Raw genomic sequence first — 18656 nt, 5'->3', positions numbered from 1 at the left:
AGATGGCCATATGCAAATTACCTTTTTAGGATGATTCGTGGACATAGCCTACTCCCAAACCATGCTCAGACTCTTTTGGGAGAGTGCAAGTCACCTAAGGTTGAAACTGCACAAGAAACCAGCCTAAAAACTTATTAAGATGCAGCCCTATCCCAAGTCTTTGCACTGCTTAATTAATAAAGGTGAGGACTAAGCACCTACTTACCCCTCATCAATATAATACTGCATTTTTAACATGTGTATGTGCAATACCTGAGACAGAGAAGTTGAATCAAAAAAAAAACAATGTAACAGTGAGTCTTTACTTTTAAAATTTTATTTTAAGCAAGGGAAATACTTTAACTAGGAAGATATGAATAAGAAAGAAGGTAAAGAGAAAAGATAGATGAGCCACAGCACAGATGAAAAGTCTCAAACTTAGTGTTTCCATTAACCTCAAAAAACCCCTACATGGTAGTTCTAAAAATGAAATATTTCATGGGTTTTTTCTCATCTTTAAGGATACATAAGAGAAATTATCCTAAACAGTGAGGTGTATAATACATTGACTTGTTTTTGCACAGTGTTACAACCTAATATATTCCCCCTAAAATCGAGACCTGCACCTAAACAAAAGAAACAGAGTTAAAAATAATCCAGCTCACGTGAGGTAGTTTCAGACCCTGAACAGATTCAGCTCTTATCTAACAATAGAAATGAAGACTACAAGGTATATACAGTATGAGGAAAAGGAGCAGGTGACAGCAGCTGACATAATACTGAAAAAAGCCGAGAAAATGCTGCAATGTGATAGTCACTTCGAATTTGTAATTAAACTACTTATTCTTTTTCCTCTTTTGTGTTAATACTTTTGAAAATCCTCAAAGAAGACATAATTTTCTCCATGTACTTAGATAAACAGTCCTCTAATATTAAACTTAAATTACTTTTTATTAGAGTGTACCATTTGCTTGCCTTAGAATCGTTAATATATTATTATACCGTCAATAAAATAACACTTGAAACATCAACTATTTTCAGCTTTGGTTTCCATTTTCTGGTCTAAAAAAGCAAAGAGACATTCCAATGCACAAGATGTAGTGGTGAAACATGGAAGTATAAGAATAAAGTTGTCCTGTTGCTGTTATTTTCATAATGTAATGCATACATCCCTACTGAAATAATTACACCATTAAAAGACATGAGCTGTAAGTATTTCTTGAATATATTAATATTTTGATGATTATCAAGCAGATGGATCATTTTTCAAATATAGGATCAATTAATAAAGAAATAAAAATTTCTCTAGGTCTAAAGTTTCTGTAGTGCGTGTTACTGCTGATCTACTGAGGTAATGACAGAAGCTTGCAAACAGGTATAAATTACACTGACCTGCACAAGAAGAAGAAACGGTTCACTTATCTGTAGATAAGGTAAAAAATAATTTGATTTACTTTATAGACAGTTTTAACTTTCTATAACAGGGGACATAGTGAACCAGAGAACTTCCAGTCACTGAGTGGAAGGATTAGTAACATATTGAGAAGACTGGGACGGAATAGTTTTTAAGAACATTTAAGAACATATTAGATAAGTATCAGGAGGGAATTTATAGCCAATGTCTTTGAATTAAGAAAAAGAATTATTAAAACCACTCAAAGATTAAATGATCAAACAGCTCTTACTGGAAATATTTTGCACAAATTTGATTGCCTAGGTTTATGGAACATGCATGAAAAATTTCTGCTGGGAAGATATAGTGAATAGACTATTTCTTTGAAGAAGAGACATTAAAATGTCTCTGCTTTTTTAGCACAGCAAACAAATGCTCAGATGGGACAAATCTCTACAAAGTGTGGTCAAGCATATATATTTCTCACTGGAGAAAGAGGGGATTTTATCAATGCATATAAATACCTAAAGGGAGGAAGTAAGAAGAGGAAGGCAGACTCTTTTCAGTGGTGCTCAGTGACAGAACAAGAGGCAATGGGCTCGAAGTGAAACATGAGAGGTGCTGTCTGAACATAAGGAAATATTTTTTGACTGTAATGATGATTGAGGACTGGAATGAGTTGCCCAGAGAGGTTGAGTCTTCCTCCTTGGAGATATTCAAAAACCACATAGGCATGGCCCTGGGTAACCTGCTCTAGGTGGCCCTACTGGAGCAGAGAGGATGGGCAAGATGACCTCCAGAGGTTGCTTACAACCTCAACCATTTTGGGATTCTGTGATATATTTCTAAGATGAAAAGCAAAAAATGTCTATAAGAAAAAGAAAACTGAAAATGGTTCTCTACAAAAAAAAAAAAAAAGGTGTACAAGCAAGCTATCTATATTAATTTCAAATAGAGTTTAACAAGCTTGGGAAAGACAGCAAAAAAAAAAAAATATATATATATATATGAAGAGTATTCTTTGGTTTAGGAATTAGGATATCTAATATAGCACCATCATCAAAGGAATATTTTGGGTTTAGTCATACTTAAACTGTGTTAAACCATGATTTGGGATTATAAAAGAGCAGTCATTGGTCACAGCTAGAATAGGGTCAGAAGGGGAAAATCCTGCTTGAAAAATATCAATTTCCTTTTACAACCAGGTCAAAGAAATACAATAGAAGAAGACCAAGCAGCATTCTGTAGTATGCTGTAGAAGCAAAATACCTACATCAAATATAAAACAGAGTTAAACAAACTAAGGAAAGAAAAAAAACTATCTATAAAAAGAAGCATTCTTTTGTTTAGAAATTAGGATATCCACTATAGCACTACAGAGTTCTGCTTTGTGTTCTTCTGTTATATTTCGTCGACCATTAAAGACCCAGAACAATCCATCATTATTTCTGAAAAACATATGTAATACTGAGTCTTACACTAAATGAGAAATGTTCATTAAAAAAAGAAGTATCTGTGTCCACCCTTGAAACTCATACACATGTTTCTGTTGCACCAAAGCCTACTGACATTACACCATACACATATATTTTTTTTGTCTCACTCAAGACTAAGACACAAAATACAGTTCTGTCGTGAAATATTGAGCAATCAACATTAAAATGGCGCAATATAGTCTTATGGCTGTATACATTTTACTGGGTTTCAGTAACACAAAACTTACTCTGTGTCTATGATGCAGCAAAGTACAACTAGGCTCAATTTTAAATGGGAGCTATATCATACCATCTTTAAGTGTAAGCCATTAATGTTATTCAGCAAGTATCACAGTTTAGTGTTCAACAGAATGTCCGTGAAATGCTATTATCTAATGAATATAAAGCCAATATTGACTTACAGCTCATTGAGCTCATTGATATTTGTCCATGGGTCATTGACGGCAAACATTTTCCATCTACTATGATTGTGTTTCGATACATATTTATATCCAATAGTTTATTGTTGCAATTATACAAAAGATTTAAAATTACATTGACTTTAAAGAAGTTATTATGGGTTTCCCTTTCCCCATCCACGACGTGGGGGAGCCCAGCTCTAGTTCCTTCTCCGCCTGAAGAACCATTTCCGACGTCTTGGTGGACGGGGAAGGGGGACTCCAGAAACAGGGTTTTTCAGGCCCCGAGCCTGGAGGGGAGAGGTGCCCTCCCCTCCCCCCAGCACCCACGTGGCTCCATGGCAGGCACAGAGACAGCACACCGGGCGTGGAGAGGAGGCAAGAGGAAGTTTATTGTTGGGAAGGGGTTTATAAGGCTTTTAGGAGGGTCAAAGGGGACCAATCACGAGTTCAGGGTCACACAAAAGAAACCATCAGGTAAGGGGTCAACAGCCAATAGGAAGGGGTTTAACAAAGGACCAATGGGACACCTCAGGACACCTTTCCCAGGACATTGCTGCATGGGAGATAACAGTTGCTGTGGGGGGTATTGGGAAGAAGAAACACGTGTTTGCAAAGGGACCACAAAGAGCCATTTTAAAACATGTTTAAACAAATTTCTCATCAGATTCACTGCCACAAGTTATGTTAAGGAAATTCAGTTTAAAGGTAAAGTGATATCCTCATCAACATCTTACAGCAGGAACCTGTTATTATCCAATTACTGCATTACTGCACAAAATACGAAATCCTTCTTTTAATCAATATTTTGTTTATTGACTAAACAAATCTTAAAACTGACTGGACTGCTGTTGAAACCCCTGGATGATGGAGCATATGTTACTGGACCAGACTTTCACATATGTTAAAACAACTCTACAAAAGGCTAAAGTTTACTGATTCTCATTGGTTTCTCGAAGCCCTTTTATAAGGTAAATCAATACCCTAGCATATTAGGACTTGTATGTACATTGGTGCTATGTTGCTAGTTGCAAAAGACAACTCTTTAAAGAAAACGTTAAATATTCATTTATTTATTCGATAGCATTCTCTATCACTACATCAGGAAAAGCTATTATTTGCCATCCAATTACATACAAAACATAGCCCAATCTTCAATAAGGTAAGAAGCAGACAAAGACTATCTCCGAAGACTAATCCAGAGAAAGTGTAATGGTTTTAGGAATTGAAAACCACTTAGATATGTAGAAAAAAGTAATAAGGTTATTTCAACAGTGATTTTTTTTTTTCAGTTTCATTATCTATTTTACGAATCAACACTACTCTGCTTTACTAAGAAAGGTAAATCTAGCCTATCAACTGCCAAATCACAGCATGAAAAATACTTTTCTCTCAAAAACTGTGTTTTCAAACTTTACAAACTTTGGAGGGCTATCAATAGGTAAAGCTTTAGCAGTGAAAGGCCTCACTTTGTTACAGTGAAGTGACTAACTTAGGACAAATGGAATTGGAAGGAGAAACTTGGCCAATCCATTCACGTCCACAGAAAAAAAAATAAAAAATGTAAAAAATTTAAAATAGATAAATAAATAAATAAATATACATGCTGTTGTCTATGGAACAGTCTCACAATTCTTACCACAGAATTAACACAGGAAAATTTGTTACTCAAAATAAAGAAAAAATTGCTTGTCCTTTCTCTAGGTGAATAATGTTACTGTGAAAGTTTTATATTCTCATAATTAAAAAATACAGGACCTGAATTAAATTCTCCTAAATCTAATTGCTCTACTTAGACATTTAAGTAAAATCCCTAATCTTAGTTGCATTGAATCTAAGTTAGGTATACATCCTTGTGTATCTTGTTCCTTATCCTGAGGTTTATAGATAACAGTAACATCAACATTCTTCACAGAAGAATAACAAAAATAACAAAAGTAACCCTAAGCTAAAACTTGGCTTAAAGTCCAGATAGGAAATTATTCTTTATAATCTAAACTATCATTACTATCACTCTGTTGAGTCTAGAGAAGAAAAGATGGAGAGAGGATCTCATTAATACATATAAATATCTCAAAGGAGGGTTCCAAGAGGATGGTGCCAGACTTTTTCCAGTGATGCCCAATAACAGAACAAGGAGTAATGACCATAAACTGAAACATGAGAAGTTCCACCTCAATATGAAGAAGAACTTCTTTACATTGATGGTGGCTGAGCACTGGAACAGGCTACCCAGGGAGGTCAAGAAGTCTCCCTCTCTGGAGGTGTCCCTGTGTAACCTGCTCTAGGTGTCCCTGCCTTGGCAAGGAGCTTGGATTAGATGATTTTCAGGGGTTCTTTCCAAACCTAAGTATTCTGTGAATACATTTTAGAAGTGAATTATTGCTTTTTTTTTTAATGTTTGATATCCACATAACAGAAATTGTTACTTCAATAAGCTCTGTATATGCAAGGCCTCTTTCTAGCTCTTGCATTTTCATTGTTATAAAATCAATTATAATAATAATAATAAGCTAAAGTTGGCATAGTGGTCAGTAAGTACAAACATCAGTTAAGAATACTTTTTCTCTTGTCTATTTTTAAATGCACTTATATTTGCTTTGAAAGCAGATCACGAATACAATTCTGTAGCAAGTCAATAAGCTATCACAATCCCAGTTTGGAGGCAAGAAACTGAAATACTTTATTGGACTCACAACTTGATATATAAAAGGTTTAGTATTTACATATTTAACAAGAGGTTTACATATTCAGGGTGTGTGGGGGGGTATTCATTCCATTACAATTGGGGACTTTACAGAGATGAGGTAAAGTGGAAATCCTAAATTACAAACTTTTGGGTCTTAGAACTTACATCATATGGGAAAACCCACTTTATCTGGGGGGATTTCACAGGGGGGAACAGGTAACACACAAAGGGAGAGATAAAACACAAAAGGTTTTCTGCACAGGTTTGATGAGATCAGGGCATGGTTTCTCCAGGCTTGGGCAGGAAATTCCAAATCCTTGACATCAATGGATCCTTGCTGAGACTCTAGATGGAGGTTTTTCCCAGTCTCTGTCAGCCCAAAGCTTTTGTTTAAACTTAGCAGTTTTTCTTTTTCTCATATCCAAAATTTGGAATCCAACGCAATTCAACATTTAAATGAAAGTTGAAATTGAGTAAAACAATTTTGAGATTGTATTAAATCTGGCTTTATAGTGGTTTTTATATTTCTATTCTAAAACTTTTTTAATTCAAATATTTAAATATATTTTATATTTCTCCTCTTTAAGATCTATATAATTAGAAAAAATTGCTATCATTTCTTCTCTACTGTAGATTAGATTATATATACAAAGAAAATTTTGATGATTTATAAATATTTAAATTTATTAATTGATTGACATTAGCCTGGTTTTGATCACAGATTTCAAAGTCTAGCACTGGATTACACAATCCTGACTAGCAAAAGACTGAGTTAAGAAGGAACATTTTTACATTTTTTTCTAATAAGTAATTTGAAACAAGAGATGTGACAATGTGATAATAATATAAAATGATAATCTCCAAAGTAACACCATATTCACCATTTCCTCTTGTGAAATAACTGATGATCTTCTTACTAAATTGTTGAATGGTATAATTTGCCTATTACTTGTCATTTTGATTTGAGTCTGGTTTGTAACAGGCAGAAGCAGCTTTATTCAAATAAAGGATTTTTCATTATTAAAATAAAATAAAGATTTCATTGAGTTTTTCCTTTTTCTTTTATTGAGGTGAAAGAAAAGAATTTTGTCATATTATCTAAAAAATCTAATACTTTTTAAGTAACAGGATAGGTAATAAAGAATTCTGATACTTTGACCTCCCCAAAAGCAGGTAAAATATAAATGTTATTTTATAAATTTTGTGACACAAAGTGAAGTGACTCATATAGAAAATGTACTCTAAAAATAGACTTCACACTCCCACTTCTACTTACTGTATCCCAGGGGACTTGTACTAAATAATATCAAAATATCCAGTCAGCAGGATTGTTTTAATATGATTGAAATGGTAATGAGAAATATATTTAAATGATGATGGGCAGCTAACCTTAAAATCAAAAGTCAGATCACTGAAATCAACAGAGAAGCAGTGCAGGCATGTTTTGCTGTTCCAGCATCTCAGGAAGGACACAAGACAGGTAAAACCAATGAAGGCTTGGTTTTGTTTGTTTTTATTTGGGTGGGGATTTTCTTCTTTCTTTTTTCACATTGTCTTCAGTGCAGTCAAATTTATGGAAAGTGCTAAAATATGGAATCATGGCGGAATGACTGAAATCAAGACTTTCTGAGTTTTTTTCTCAGGACGTGGTTTTGCACAGGTACAGTGACTACTGACACAGCAACCTAGCAGCTCAGGCTCCTGTCCCATGTGTTCTTTTTTATTGTACTCTCTCAGGAAGAAGACTTTCCATTTTGAATATATTGGGATTGGAACTAACCAAGTACTGTTTTCTAACCTCTAATTGACTTCTCCATCTTCCTGCTATTACTGGTTTATTTAAAGTGTGTGTTATGAATGTTTTGCTCAAGTTAGCTTTTAAAAGCTCGAATATAGAGCAGGTGCCACCTGTCTAGACAGGCTATTTTGCATTCTGAAAAGGTTTTGTGTGTTCTGGAATGTTTCCTTATAATCAGTCTACACTTTCCTTTGTTCAAGATTATCCAATTTACACCAAAACAATCTCTTCTCTTTCCTACTGTCATGTTTATACACTTCAATTACATACCAGTCTTGTTTCACAGATTATACAGAGGTTCCATAGTGCAGATGTTGTGTTATAACAATGTCAGAACATGTATGCACCATTCCAAACAAATCTGAGATTTCTAAACTTGAGCATGTGGAAGGGGGTTGTTTGGGGTTTTGTCCCTTCTTTTGTTCTTGCATATTCTCACTGCATTACAGAAAGAATAACAAATATAACTAATTATCTCTGGTTAGTCTGAAATGTTTTATGAACTGACTCAAAGCAAGCAAAGAGATGAAGTAGTATGCTGAGATTTACATAATCCATTTATTTGCTTTTATTATGATTTTGTTCAAGGTTCTGACAACAAGCATTTCTCCCCTGAAGAACAATCAGGTAGCTAGCTGTGGCAATTCAATATAAACTTAAGTTATGCATATAGACAAGGTCAGGAGTGGGCATATTCAGATTAGTCTTTACAAAGCAGAATGGAATTACTCATTTTTCTGCAAACTAAGGCATTTCTGTTCAATACTGTGTCCCTATAGCATTCCATAAAACTATTTTGTAGTTCCTAAAAATGAAAGCTTACGTGCAGAGAGGTATTGAGGTAAGGAAGAAGAATAGGAAATGAAATAAATACAAGTCTAATAAATTAATGTGTTACATTTGCAAAATATGAGACAAAAATATGTAGAGCATTGACATTTTTTATGTCTGGATTGAAACAACTTACTTGGATATAAAAGAAAACCAAAGAAAAATACTGGAGATGACACACCAAATCCAGTAGTCCTTATCCTGATAAAATAGTGTGGTGGTTTCACTCTAGGCCTTCCTGGAGACCAGCTTGTAACCAGGAAGGAACTAGAAAAGTGATCACGGAAGTATTCCAAGCTATTCCTTTACGTAAATTGAGGTATAAATAAAGCCAGCAGGAGGGACCTCGCTCTCTTCCTTTCCGGCGAGGTTTGGGAACGGTGGGTCCCTGTCTCGGTCTGGCTTATCTGGAGCAGAGACCTACAGCGACTGCTGTGTCTGCCACACGTGAGGGGAGAGCGCTGGGCCGTGTCCAGCCATCCTACCTGTTCGAAGGGAAGTGGTGAGATTTTTGCTAGTTTGCCTTCGGTTGGCTGGTTGACTTGCTCGGTCCTTGCCCCTTTTTGTCCTTCTCCCTCCCCCTCTTCCCTTTTTGGGGAGCTGTTTGGGATTTCTGGAGTTGTGGTGTGTGGTATTCTCGTTTTGTGTATCTGTCTCATATGTAAAATATATATATATATATATATATATATATATACTTGCTATAGCTTTGGCTGCTTGTTTTTTTTCTTTTCTCTTCCCTCTCTTCCCTCTCTGGGAGGCGGGAGCCAAGCTTCCTGCCAAGCCCCTGAAACCCGACAACAAATAGGAATCACTCTTATAAAAAAGCCCCTAAATTGTAAGCTAATCTGTAAGCATCACAGTGGACACAGTTACTTTGTCATTTCATGAGCCTGACTGATGACTGTTGAAGTCTGTATTGGTGACAAAACTCTTTAATGATTTCTTCTGAATTAGGACTCATACAGGTACGTGTTGAAACTTCTCTGACAGTCTAAACTAGAAGAAAGACCTTAACAATAACACAAATTACTTTTCTGGGCATTTTTATCCAAACAGAAGCAAGCATTCTCCAAAGAAATTAGAAGCCTTTCAATTATAAAGTTTCCTTTCACCAATGAGTTTGTTGCTCTGTCAGTCAAGATAATAAAGAAGCTGTTTTTTTCCACTTAGTATAAATTTTATTTTATAATGTTATGTAATATAAAAGAAGTATTATGAAAGACAAGGACTGATGCCAGAAAACACATAAATTGAGGATGAATTCATCTGTGATGACTCAGCAGCCCACATACAGTTGTCTAATTACTTTTGAGATACCTAAGATAGTCTGCCTGGCCTTCAGGTTCTGCTTCATGATAATCTCGGAGGTCCCTTCCAACCCAGCTGATTCTATGATTCTATGATTCTATGATTCACAAGGGAACAGTTCTCCCATCAATTCCAAGTCACGTTTCCTAGCTTTCCTGATATCTCTAATATCCTATAACATCCCAAATGCCAATTAACACTGACATGTGGGTAAAGGAATCGAGTTTGTTCTATAGCCTGTACAGAAATTCTTGGCAGAGTGGTAAGTAAACTTTTGACCTCCTGTTAGCACTATGTGATCATCATGCATCAGTATCGTAAGTTATATTGCTGTGGTGGGCTGCTCCCTCACGCACACAATTGTTCTGACAGATGTGTTAAGGTCAGGTTCTTTAAAATTATTAGAGAGATGCCTCTGCCCAAATTAAGATGCAAATGAGGCCATATGCCAAAGTCAATAGTATGGATTTTTATTTAACAGTAAATGCAAGGTAGAGAGAGATAGAAAGAAATAGGAGAGAGAGGGGGGGACAGAAAGAGAGTGACAGAGAGACAGATTAGGAAGAAATTATATCAACATCCTTGGATTCTGACGGCGTCCCATTGATTCTATTCTTCTGGTCTTCTTGGTGGTGAGAATCCCATTCTTGTCAAAGTGATAGTTGCAGTCTGAATCTGCTGAGGGAAGCCCAGTGTAGTGAGGGAAGAAGTCCATGTTGGTGAAGGAAGTCCTCTGTGGTAATGGAAGAAGTCTGTGTGCGTGAAAGAAGAAGCCCATGGTAGGGGAAATCTAAGTATGTTGAGCAGTCTGTCGTGTCTTTTATTGGGCTCAGGCTAGGTAGAAATGCCTCTGGTGCCACCCCTGGAGTAGGGAGTTTTACAAGGGATGATGTAATACTGGATCACAGGACATGTCATGAGTCTCTGACACTTTCTAAGATGTTACAGCTGGCTGTTACATCAGCCTTGAGTTCCTTATGGCCTATCAGCAGAGATTAACGTCTTCAGGCTATATGTGAATTGTCCCAATGCTTCCCCAGAGGGGAGTTATCACAGCTGAATCACTCCTGTAAGGACAAAGAAACACTATCCCACCTTGAAGGATTTGCTTCTTTCCTTATCTTGATCAATACCCAACTGGTAGCCTGAGGTGTCTGGTGTGCACACCCTCAGCACCTGGGCAGTTACTCTGCACATTGTCAGTTTGCACCTTGATTGTTTGAGACATCAGCATTCCAGTCTTTCACACTTGTGGATGCATTCTTCTCCTAGGATAATTGGGCATAGTACCTTTATCTTATCTCAAGTTCCTATCACAGTCCAAATTAGTAGGGATGTTCAGGGGGGGCTAGGCCTTGGTGAGCAGTTGCTTCTTTGCACAGTCTGCTACAGTGGACAAAAGTCCTTCAGGGATTTTAACAATGTTTAAGCCCTAAACCATTTCAGTGTCTCACAAGATGTCATTCATATATATTCTTATCAATGTGTGCAAATATGTGCTGGGAGGAGGTAAAAAAGATGGATCCAAACTCTCCTCGGGGTTGTTCAGTGACGGGACAACACACAATGATCAGATATTTAATTCCATTTAAGTGTAAGAAAAAGAAAATACTGTGAGGGTAATCAAACAGGAAGAGATTGCCCAAAGAGGTTGTGGAGGCTTCATTTGTGGAGACATGGAGCAACTTATGATAGCTGACCATGACTGAGCAAGGATGTTAAACTAGATAATATCCAGGGATTCCTTCCAGCCTCAGAGATTCTGTGATTTTTCTTCCCTAGCTGTCAGTCTCTGCCAAACTTGTTAAACTTTTAACAGTTACAGTTTCCTAGACTGAAGACAGCTTGATAACCCATTGCTTGAAGCATCATGTTCTTCTGTTTTAACCTGTGTCCTCCTGGCTTCACCAATCCTGTGTTGAAAAAAACAACAGAAAATCAATCCATATCCTCCTCTCTCCCTTGTCCATATTTTCCATGCCCCTCTTGATCCTATAAACCTCTATCAAGTTCTCCTTTACTCATATTTTGCTTATAATGAAGACCCCAAGTTTGTTTAGCTGTGGCTTATTCATTCCTCACACAGATTGATTTCATGCATTTCCTTTATTTCCCTTTTTCTGAAGCTTTCCATTGCAATATACTTTTCTGACATTTAGGGATCCAGCATATACATTCCTATAGTGACCCAATTCTTTATAGTCTAGTATAATAGTTCTCTATTACTTTCAAATAATCCTTGACATTATGATGGTTTGCTTGTTCTCTACTGCTAATAAATACTGAACAAACATTCATATGGAACAATTTATCTTAACCCCCAGATTTCATACCGAATCACAGTGGTCAGCTCAGAACACATAATTCTTTATGCAACATGATATGCTTATTTATTTATATATTTAGTTTTAATGAATTTATTGCCCACCAGTATTGTAAGGACTTTTGACAATTATTCACAGACAGTTCTTGTACTTGCTATAATGAATAATACAGTAATATCAGAAAATTTGTCATTTCGCTGTTGTCAAAGGTCACATCAGCATATTTTGCACAGCTTGGTGTGGATCTCCCATGTGAACTCTCTCCACTATGAAAATTGATTGCTTACCTATAGATTCTATTTCTTAACCATGCGAGAACTTTCATTCTCATCTAAAGTTTTTCTGAGATTATTTCCCTGTCAAAAGCCTTTTGGTAATCTAACAATACATTTCAATGGGATTGACCCTATCAACAAATTTGTTGACCGCTTAGCAAGGTACGTAATGCAAGAATTAATTTTCCAAAAGCCATGCTGATTTCTTCCCCTATTCTATATTTGTGCACATAGCAACTACTTCTGTTCTTCATCTACTAAATTGCCTAGTATGCATTAGTTTTACATTTTACCTGTGCGTCATTGCATGTCTCATCGAACATGTTCTCAGAGGAGCTGCCTTTGTATTTGTGTAGTACATTTCCTACCTATAACAAAAAAAATATTCTTAACTCCATAACTGGAGCATGCAAGCTTTAAAAGAGCCACAATTAAAGTTTAATACATAACATGACATTATTAGGTGAAGTGAAACCTTAATGGAACCTTCAGGAGCCTCAGCACAGAGACACAATTTGAATCTCTGACTAGATAGAATCAAAGTTACATTTCAGATTTTATTACACTTTCTAGTGGAGAATTGTTTCACAAATATCTTTTTGGGTTTCAGATTTCTAACAGCTTGCAATATGCAAGGTATTATTAATCTAAAGGTACATGAATCATCACCAGTGTATTTGCAAATGCACATTTTCCTCTCTGATGTCAAAGTAAATCACAGACCATCTCTCTAGATCAGTTTTGCTCTAGTCTTTTAAAGAGCAAAGCCAAGTTAATCTATACTCTACGAGGCAGAAGAAAGACAAAAGAGACACCAGCTTTGACACACAGGGTAGCATATGCTAAGTGTCCTCTGATTCATTAGAAAGAAATAGAGTGTCTGCAGGAGGTGTTAAACTATACATGTAATTAAATCTTGGCAGGTTCAATTTCTTACAAATTGAGAAAACAAGAATTAAGCTGTCTAGTGCATTGTTGAATTTCTTGTTAATAAAAACTTACATTTTGAACATGCACTTTTTGGTGGGCTATTTGGTAATCAAAAGCTAAGCTTTGTTACTTCGTTTACTTTTGTTTAATCAATCTTTGAACTGTTGTGCACCAAGGTCTTTATCAAGATTGAGACCTGATTCTTCCATGTACTGTGTTAATATGCAATAATATGAACTTTGTCTTCAATAGATGGTAATATAAAGACAAAAGACGGTAGAGAGATGGGAAACTGGAGCTTAAAAAAGTGAAGAGGAGAATAAACTTCCTGTGTCTTGAGCTAGCTACAAACCGAACATCTACATATAACACATCCCACTTAACTTTAGTCCCACTGAAGTCATCTAAAGGAGTTGTCCTGAATCCATGTAATGCCAGTGAAGAAAGGTAAATTTACTACCTACACTACTTGTTTTCTCTGAATAGTACTTGCGGTCATTTATTTCGGGGAATAAGCTGGATGTAACAGAACTGACTTTCTGTCAGACTTTTCCTTTCATAGGAACCTGGGTTTGCCCATGCAGAAGAGGATGAAATGGAGCTTATATATTTTAGACAGAGGATCAGGACATAGTTAGAGAACACTTTTAGATTTAGCTTGATAATATTCTAGATTTCAACAGTTTAGATACAATCACTTGCCTGTCCATAGCTTCTTAAAGTTACTATTTCCAACCAGACTAATTCTTAACAAAAATTTTCTGATTATTTATTATATGCTCGCTTGAGTTTTGGGTTTTAGTTGTTTTTCTGGTTTGTTGGGGGCTTTTTTGAGGGATTTTAAATCTTCTTGAACAGCTTAAGGATAAGATTTACTTCTTGTTAATTTGCATATTAGCCATTCAAGTACCAATTGACCACTGGAAGCAGATGCAATAGTAGACATTTTAAGTTTGATACTAAAACTGAAGTAAGTACACCAAGTTACTCACTTATGGAAAGATTAGTACAATTAAATGTAAACTTTTTAATAATCAGGAAAAATCTCATTTAATTGGGAAAGTATTTAAAATATATCTTTTTTCTAACTTAGATCATTTTAAAAAGAAAATGTAAAATTAATTCAGAGCTATCTAAATGTTTTGGCACTGCTTGAATGAAGCTTTATTTTGAGTTCAAGAAAAACCAACCAGGTAAGTGCTCATTAAATAAGCCTATCTTTAGAATTAATGTTTTGCACATCACAATAGAGCTATTGACTACAATTGTCATGTGTGAAGAAAGTCAAATTTTTGAATTTCTAAATGTCTGAGGAAAAATTCTCACTTCAGTTCACTATGAAGCCAGAGCAATTCAATTGACAGTAGATCAGAATTTGGCACTTAGTTTGGGTTTTTTCAACCCCAGCGGCACTTTTTATTTTTCATCACAATTCTGATGATAAATATAATTTAGGAAAGTAATTTATTTGCTTGTTCCCTTGCCATTTGAATCTGTCATCTGACAATGGCTCAGCATATTCATCACAAGGGGTCAAGCATGGGTAATGAAGCAGTTACGAGCTCACTGGCAACTACTATGCCAGCACTGTTACTGAAATGTAGTCCAATCCTCTGATTACAGTTGTCTATATTAGGGCACTGAATTTGTTCAGAGCCTCTGTCTTAGCTGCATCATTGTCATCATTCTCAATCCTACTACAAAGATTTTTCCTCAAATCGAGCTATTTTACTTTACTTTGTTTACATATTGATAGAAGGTCTTTGCCTCAAAAAACCATAGAGATAATGGACAGAATGAAAAATGGTTAATCTACTCACGGGGTACTGAGGCATATTCAGCTTCAACTTCCTGTCGTTTTGGAAGCACTCCGTCTCTTAATAATCAAAAGTATTTGCTTCTCATTTACACTTATCTTCCTGAATAAATTAGTCAAGTTTTCATTCTGCAGAAATATTAAATAGAGAAAGATAAAAGCAGGATACATTTTTCTTTTAGTTTAGGATGGTCTCTGCAAGGTATAGATTCAGCAATGGTCTCCTCTGAATTGAGGACAGTAAATAAAGGTAACCTTTTTATAGCCTAACCTTGGTACTCTTCTGAATGCTGGTTTTTTTGAAGCAGTTTTGAGGGATGTGCTACATTTACAGAGACTTTGTAGTCTAATGGTTATAAATACTATGTATGTAGCTATATAAGAGTATTTTCATTTGAACTTCTATCCTCCACAAATTGTGGAATTTTAAAATTAAGTTCTTACATCTTTCTGTATTATTATCTTTGAGAGGAAAAGACCATTTGAAAAACAGAGATCATGTTTAATGCCTTATCTATTATGGCACCTGACTTAACAGTTTTACTTATCCTTTTGTGAATAGTGAAATATTCATTCTCTAAGTAATACAATGCGAAAATTCTACATTACTGATCCTTCAAATAATAATGGTTTTATTTTTATATCATTACTTTTTTATCAAAGTAAAAATGTATTTTATTTCACATACATATGTTAAAGTATCTTAATTTGTTTACAACTAGCATATGCAGATGATCAAGATGCTTAGAGTGGCTTTTTTAGTGGTTTCATTATCTCTTTACCTTTGCATAATATAAATAAAATATGCCTCATGGAAAATAAAAAAAATTACCTAATATAGTTTCTTACAGAGTTCAGTGACAAGCTATCATTTATTTAAATGAAGGCAAAAAAGATATAAAAGAATTGCCTTTTGTTAGAAGTTTATACATCTCCTGCTTCAAAATCTTATGTACTATAATCTACTACCCTCCAAAAAAGCAGTGTTAGGAGTTATGGTTACCAGGCATGGCAGTGTAGTATTTGCCTGTTCTTGATGAATACGAGCCATTATTCTTTTTTTTCATGATCCTTCGACTACACTATTAGCTTCCTCAGAGGACTGAAATAACTAGTCTCCTTCAATGAAGGATTCCTAAAGGAGACAGAGTGTGAGTTTCTCTTCTTCTGGGAAACTGATTTTATAATGGTGAAGGTGTCAGACATAATTAAGATGAATGATTGTGTACCCAACTAAATGAATCTTATAGTCATAAATTTGACATTTTTCCTATACTGTTCATGAGTCTAATAGGAAGAAGTCAAATGCACATCTTCTTAGCAGGAGTCAGAGGCAGGATAAAGTACACAACACTGTTAAATAACTGCTGAGATTGCAGAAGTCTGAAGACCTCCTTCAGACATAATCCTTTCAGTCTTTTCAACACAAATCTTGAAGGAGTAAATGTTATGTTTTATGACTTAAATATGATTTATATGACAAATTTTGTCAGATTTCCTCATTCAGTAAAGATAGTAAAAAAAGTATATAGACTGTCAATCATGCTATCAACTCATTAAAATAAGTCAAAAAAGCATAATCTCATATTTGGTTCATTTTAGAGATAAGTGAATAAGACAGAAATAATGCCCACTACTATTATTTATTTTGTCTTTCTACCACCTCGTCCCAACAACCTTTAAAGTCTTGTCACAGTAAAATTCTTTTTTTTTAAGAACTAGCAGCTAATCCAGCCCATTACAACAAAATTCTCGGTAGTTAGTTTTCAAATGAATTTCAGATTCCTATGAAGATGATCATGTGTTTATTCTTTCAGGGGAAAAAAAAAATCACTTTACCACATGACATCAATTAGCTTACAATCAATTATTTACAAGCAGTAATAATAATCTGTGTGTCTCGGTGTACTGTAAATAGGGAAGTCATCCAGCTACTATTAACCACTGCCAAATTTACTGGTAAAATCTTTATTTATATTATGTATGGCTATGACTAATCATTTCTTATTAAGAAATGAGCAGCGACTATCAGTCCACAATATGTAATGGTCCAAGACAAGATAATGTTATCTTTTGATAGTCTGATTTTTGACAACCAAATAAAACCTGCTACAGAGGTAAGAAACACAACAAAGAACAAATATCCAACATATTTGAAGCAGAACATACATAGTAAATTCAGATATAATAACAAATTGCAAGATAATAAAGAAAATAAAAAATAAGCAGATTTTACTATCAAAAAAAGTATAAAATTGACCTCAACATGATCCAAATGAAGAAGAAGAAATCATTACCTTAAGCATAAGATTCCTCTTGGCAAAGAGTTTGGGATGGTAATTTGCTATAATTTGTGCCTTCTTACTGAAGAAAATAGGTTTCATCAATCCTAGGGCCCAAGGAGATACCATATGTGACCGGTATTGTCCTGCTCCCCACCCCTGGTAATGTGGTTAGCATAACTTATATTATTTTATAAAGCAAACAGCCATTCTCTATGGCTGAGTGGGTGATGCATTCATTTCCTGTGAGCCAACTAGAAAAATAAAAAATATTTCTTCTTCTACTCCATACGGGTCTCAAGATTCCTGAGTGCCAGTCCAATTACACCCTTCCTTACCAGCCTTGCAGGTCCTAGGCACTTGGCCAAACAGGTGTTGTTGATGACCACAGCAAAGAACAAAGAAGCGTAACAGCACACTGAGCGCTGTCTATAAAATCAAGCACATGTCAGTTAGTCCTAAGTGATCTTGGATGGTTAGAGGATGTCTTGGGCATACCATTAATGAAATTATAGAATTTTCAGTTGTCAAAGTGAGGTCAGGAGTGAGCAGAACTGCCACCTTGGACTTCTGGAGGGCAGACTTTGGCTTGTTTAGGAGTCTGGTCAACAGAGTATCTGGGAGGCAGTCCTGAAGGTCCAAGAAGGCTGGACATTCTTCAAGAAGAAAATCTTAAAGGTGCAGGAGTAGCCATCGCTATATCCCAAAAAGATGAGTTGGTGGGACAGACTGACCTGCCTGACCAGAGAGCCTTGTCTGGCATTCAGGGGAAAAAAGTGTTTATGACACTTGGAAGAAGAGCCAGGCAGCTCAGGAGGACTACAAGGATGTCGTGACATTATCCAGGGACAAAATTAGAAGGAACAAAGCCCAGTTAGACCTTAATCTGGCTCTGCTGTGAAAGACAACGAAAATGTTTCTATTAGCAACATCAGCAACAAAAGGAGGGTAAGGAGAATCTCCATCCTTTATTGGTTGCGGAGGAGGAAACATAGTTACAAAGGGTGAGGAAAAGGCAGAAGTATCTAATGTCTTCTTTGCCTCAGTCTGTGATAGTGAGACCAGTTGTTCTTCAGGTATGCATCCCCCTGAGCTGGAAAATAGGGATAGGGAACAGAATGAATACCCCATAAT

At 35.7% G+C, this 18656-nt stretch overlaps 1 long non-coding RNA gene across 1 annotated transcript; it reads right to left on the bottom strand.

Annotated features, from left to right (window-relative positions):
* Window positions 1-10415: 10415 nt before the first annotated feature.
* Window positions 10416-18448, bottom strand: LOC113983775. The gene is made up of 4 exons (XR_005566355.1): window positions 17538-18448; window positions 15245-15369; window positions 12788-12862; window positions 10416-11808 (listed from the first exon to the last, which is right to left on the bottom strand). It is a non-coding gene; the product is annotated as an uncharacterized LOC113983775 (long non-coding RNA).
* Window positions 18449-18656: the final 208 nt, after the last annotated feature.

Source organism: Pipra filicauda, unplaced genomic scaffold (genome assembly GCF_003945595.2).
Source record: "Pipra filicauda isolate LSUMZ 115617 unplaced genomic scaffold, ASM394559v2 scaffold123_size2130275_pilon, whole genome shotgun sequence".
Lineage (NCBI taxonomy): Eukaryota > Metazoa > Chordata > Aves > Passeriformes > Pipridae > Pipra > Pipra filicauda.
The sequence above is the reverse complement of the archived record's forward strand: the minus strand, read 5'-3'. Positions and strand labels throughout refer to the sequence as shown.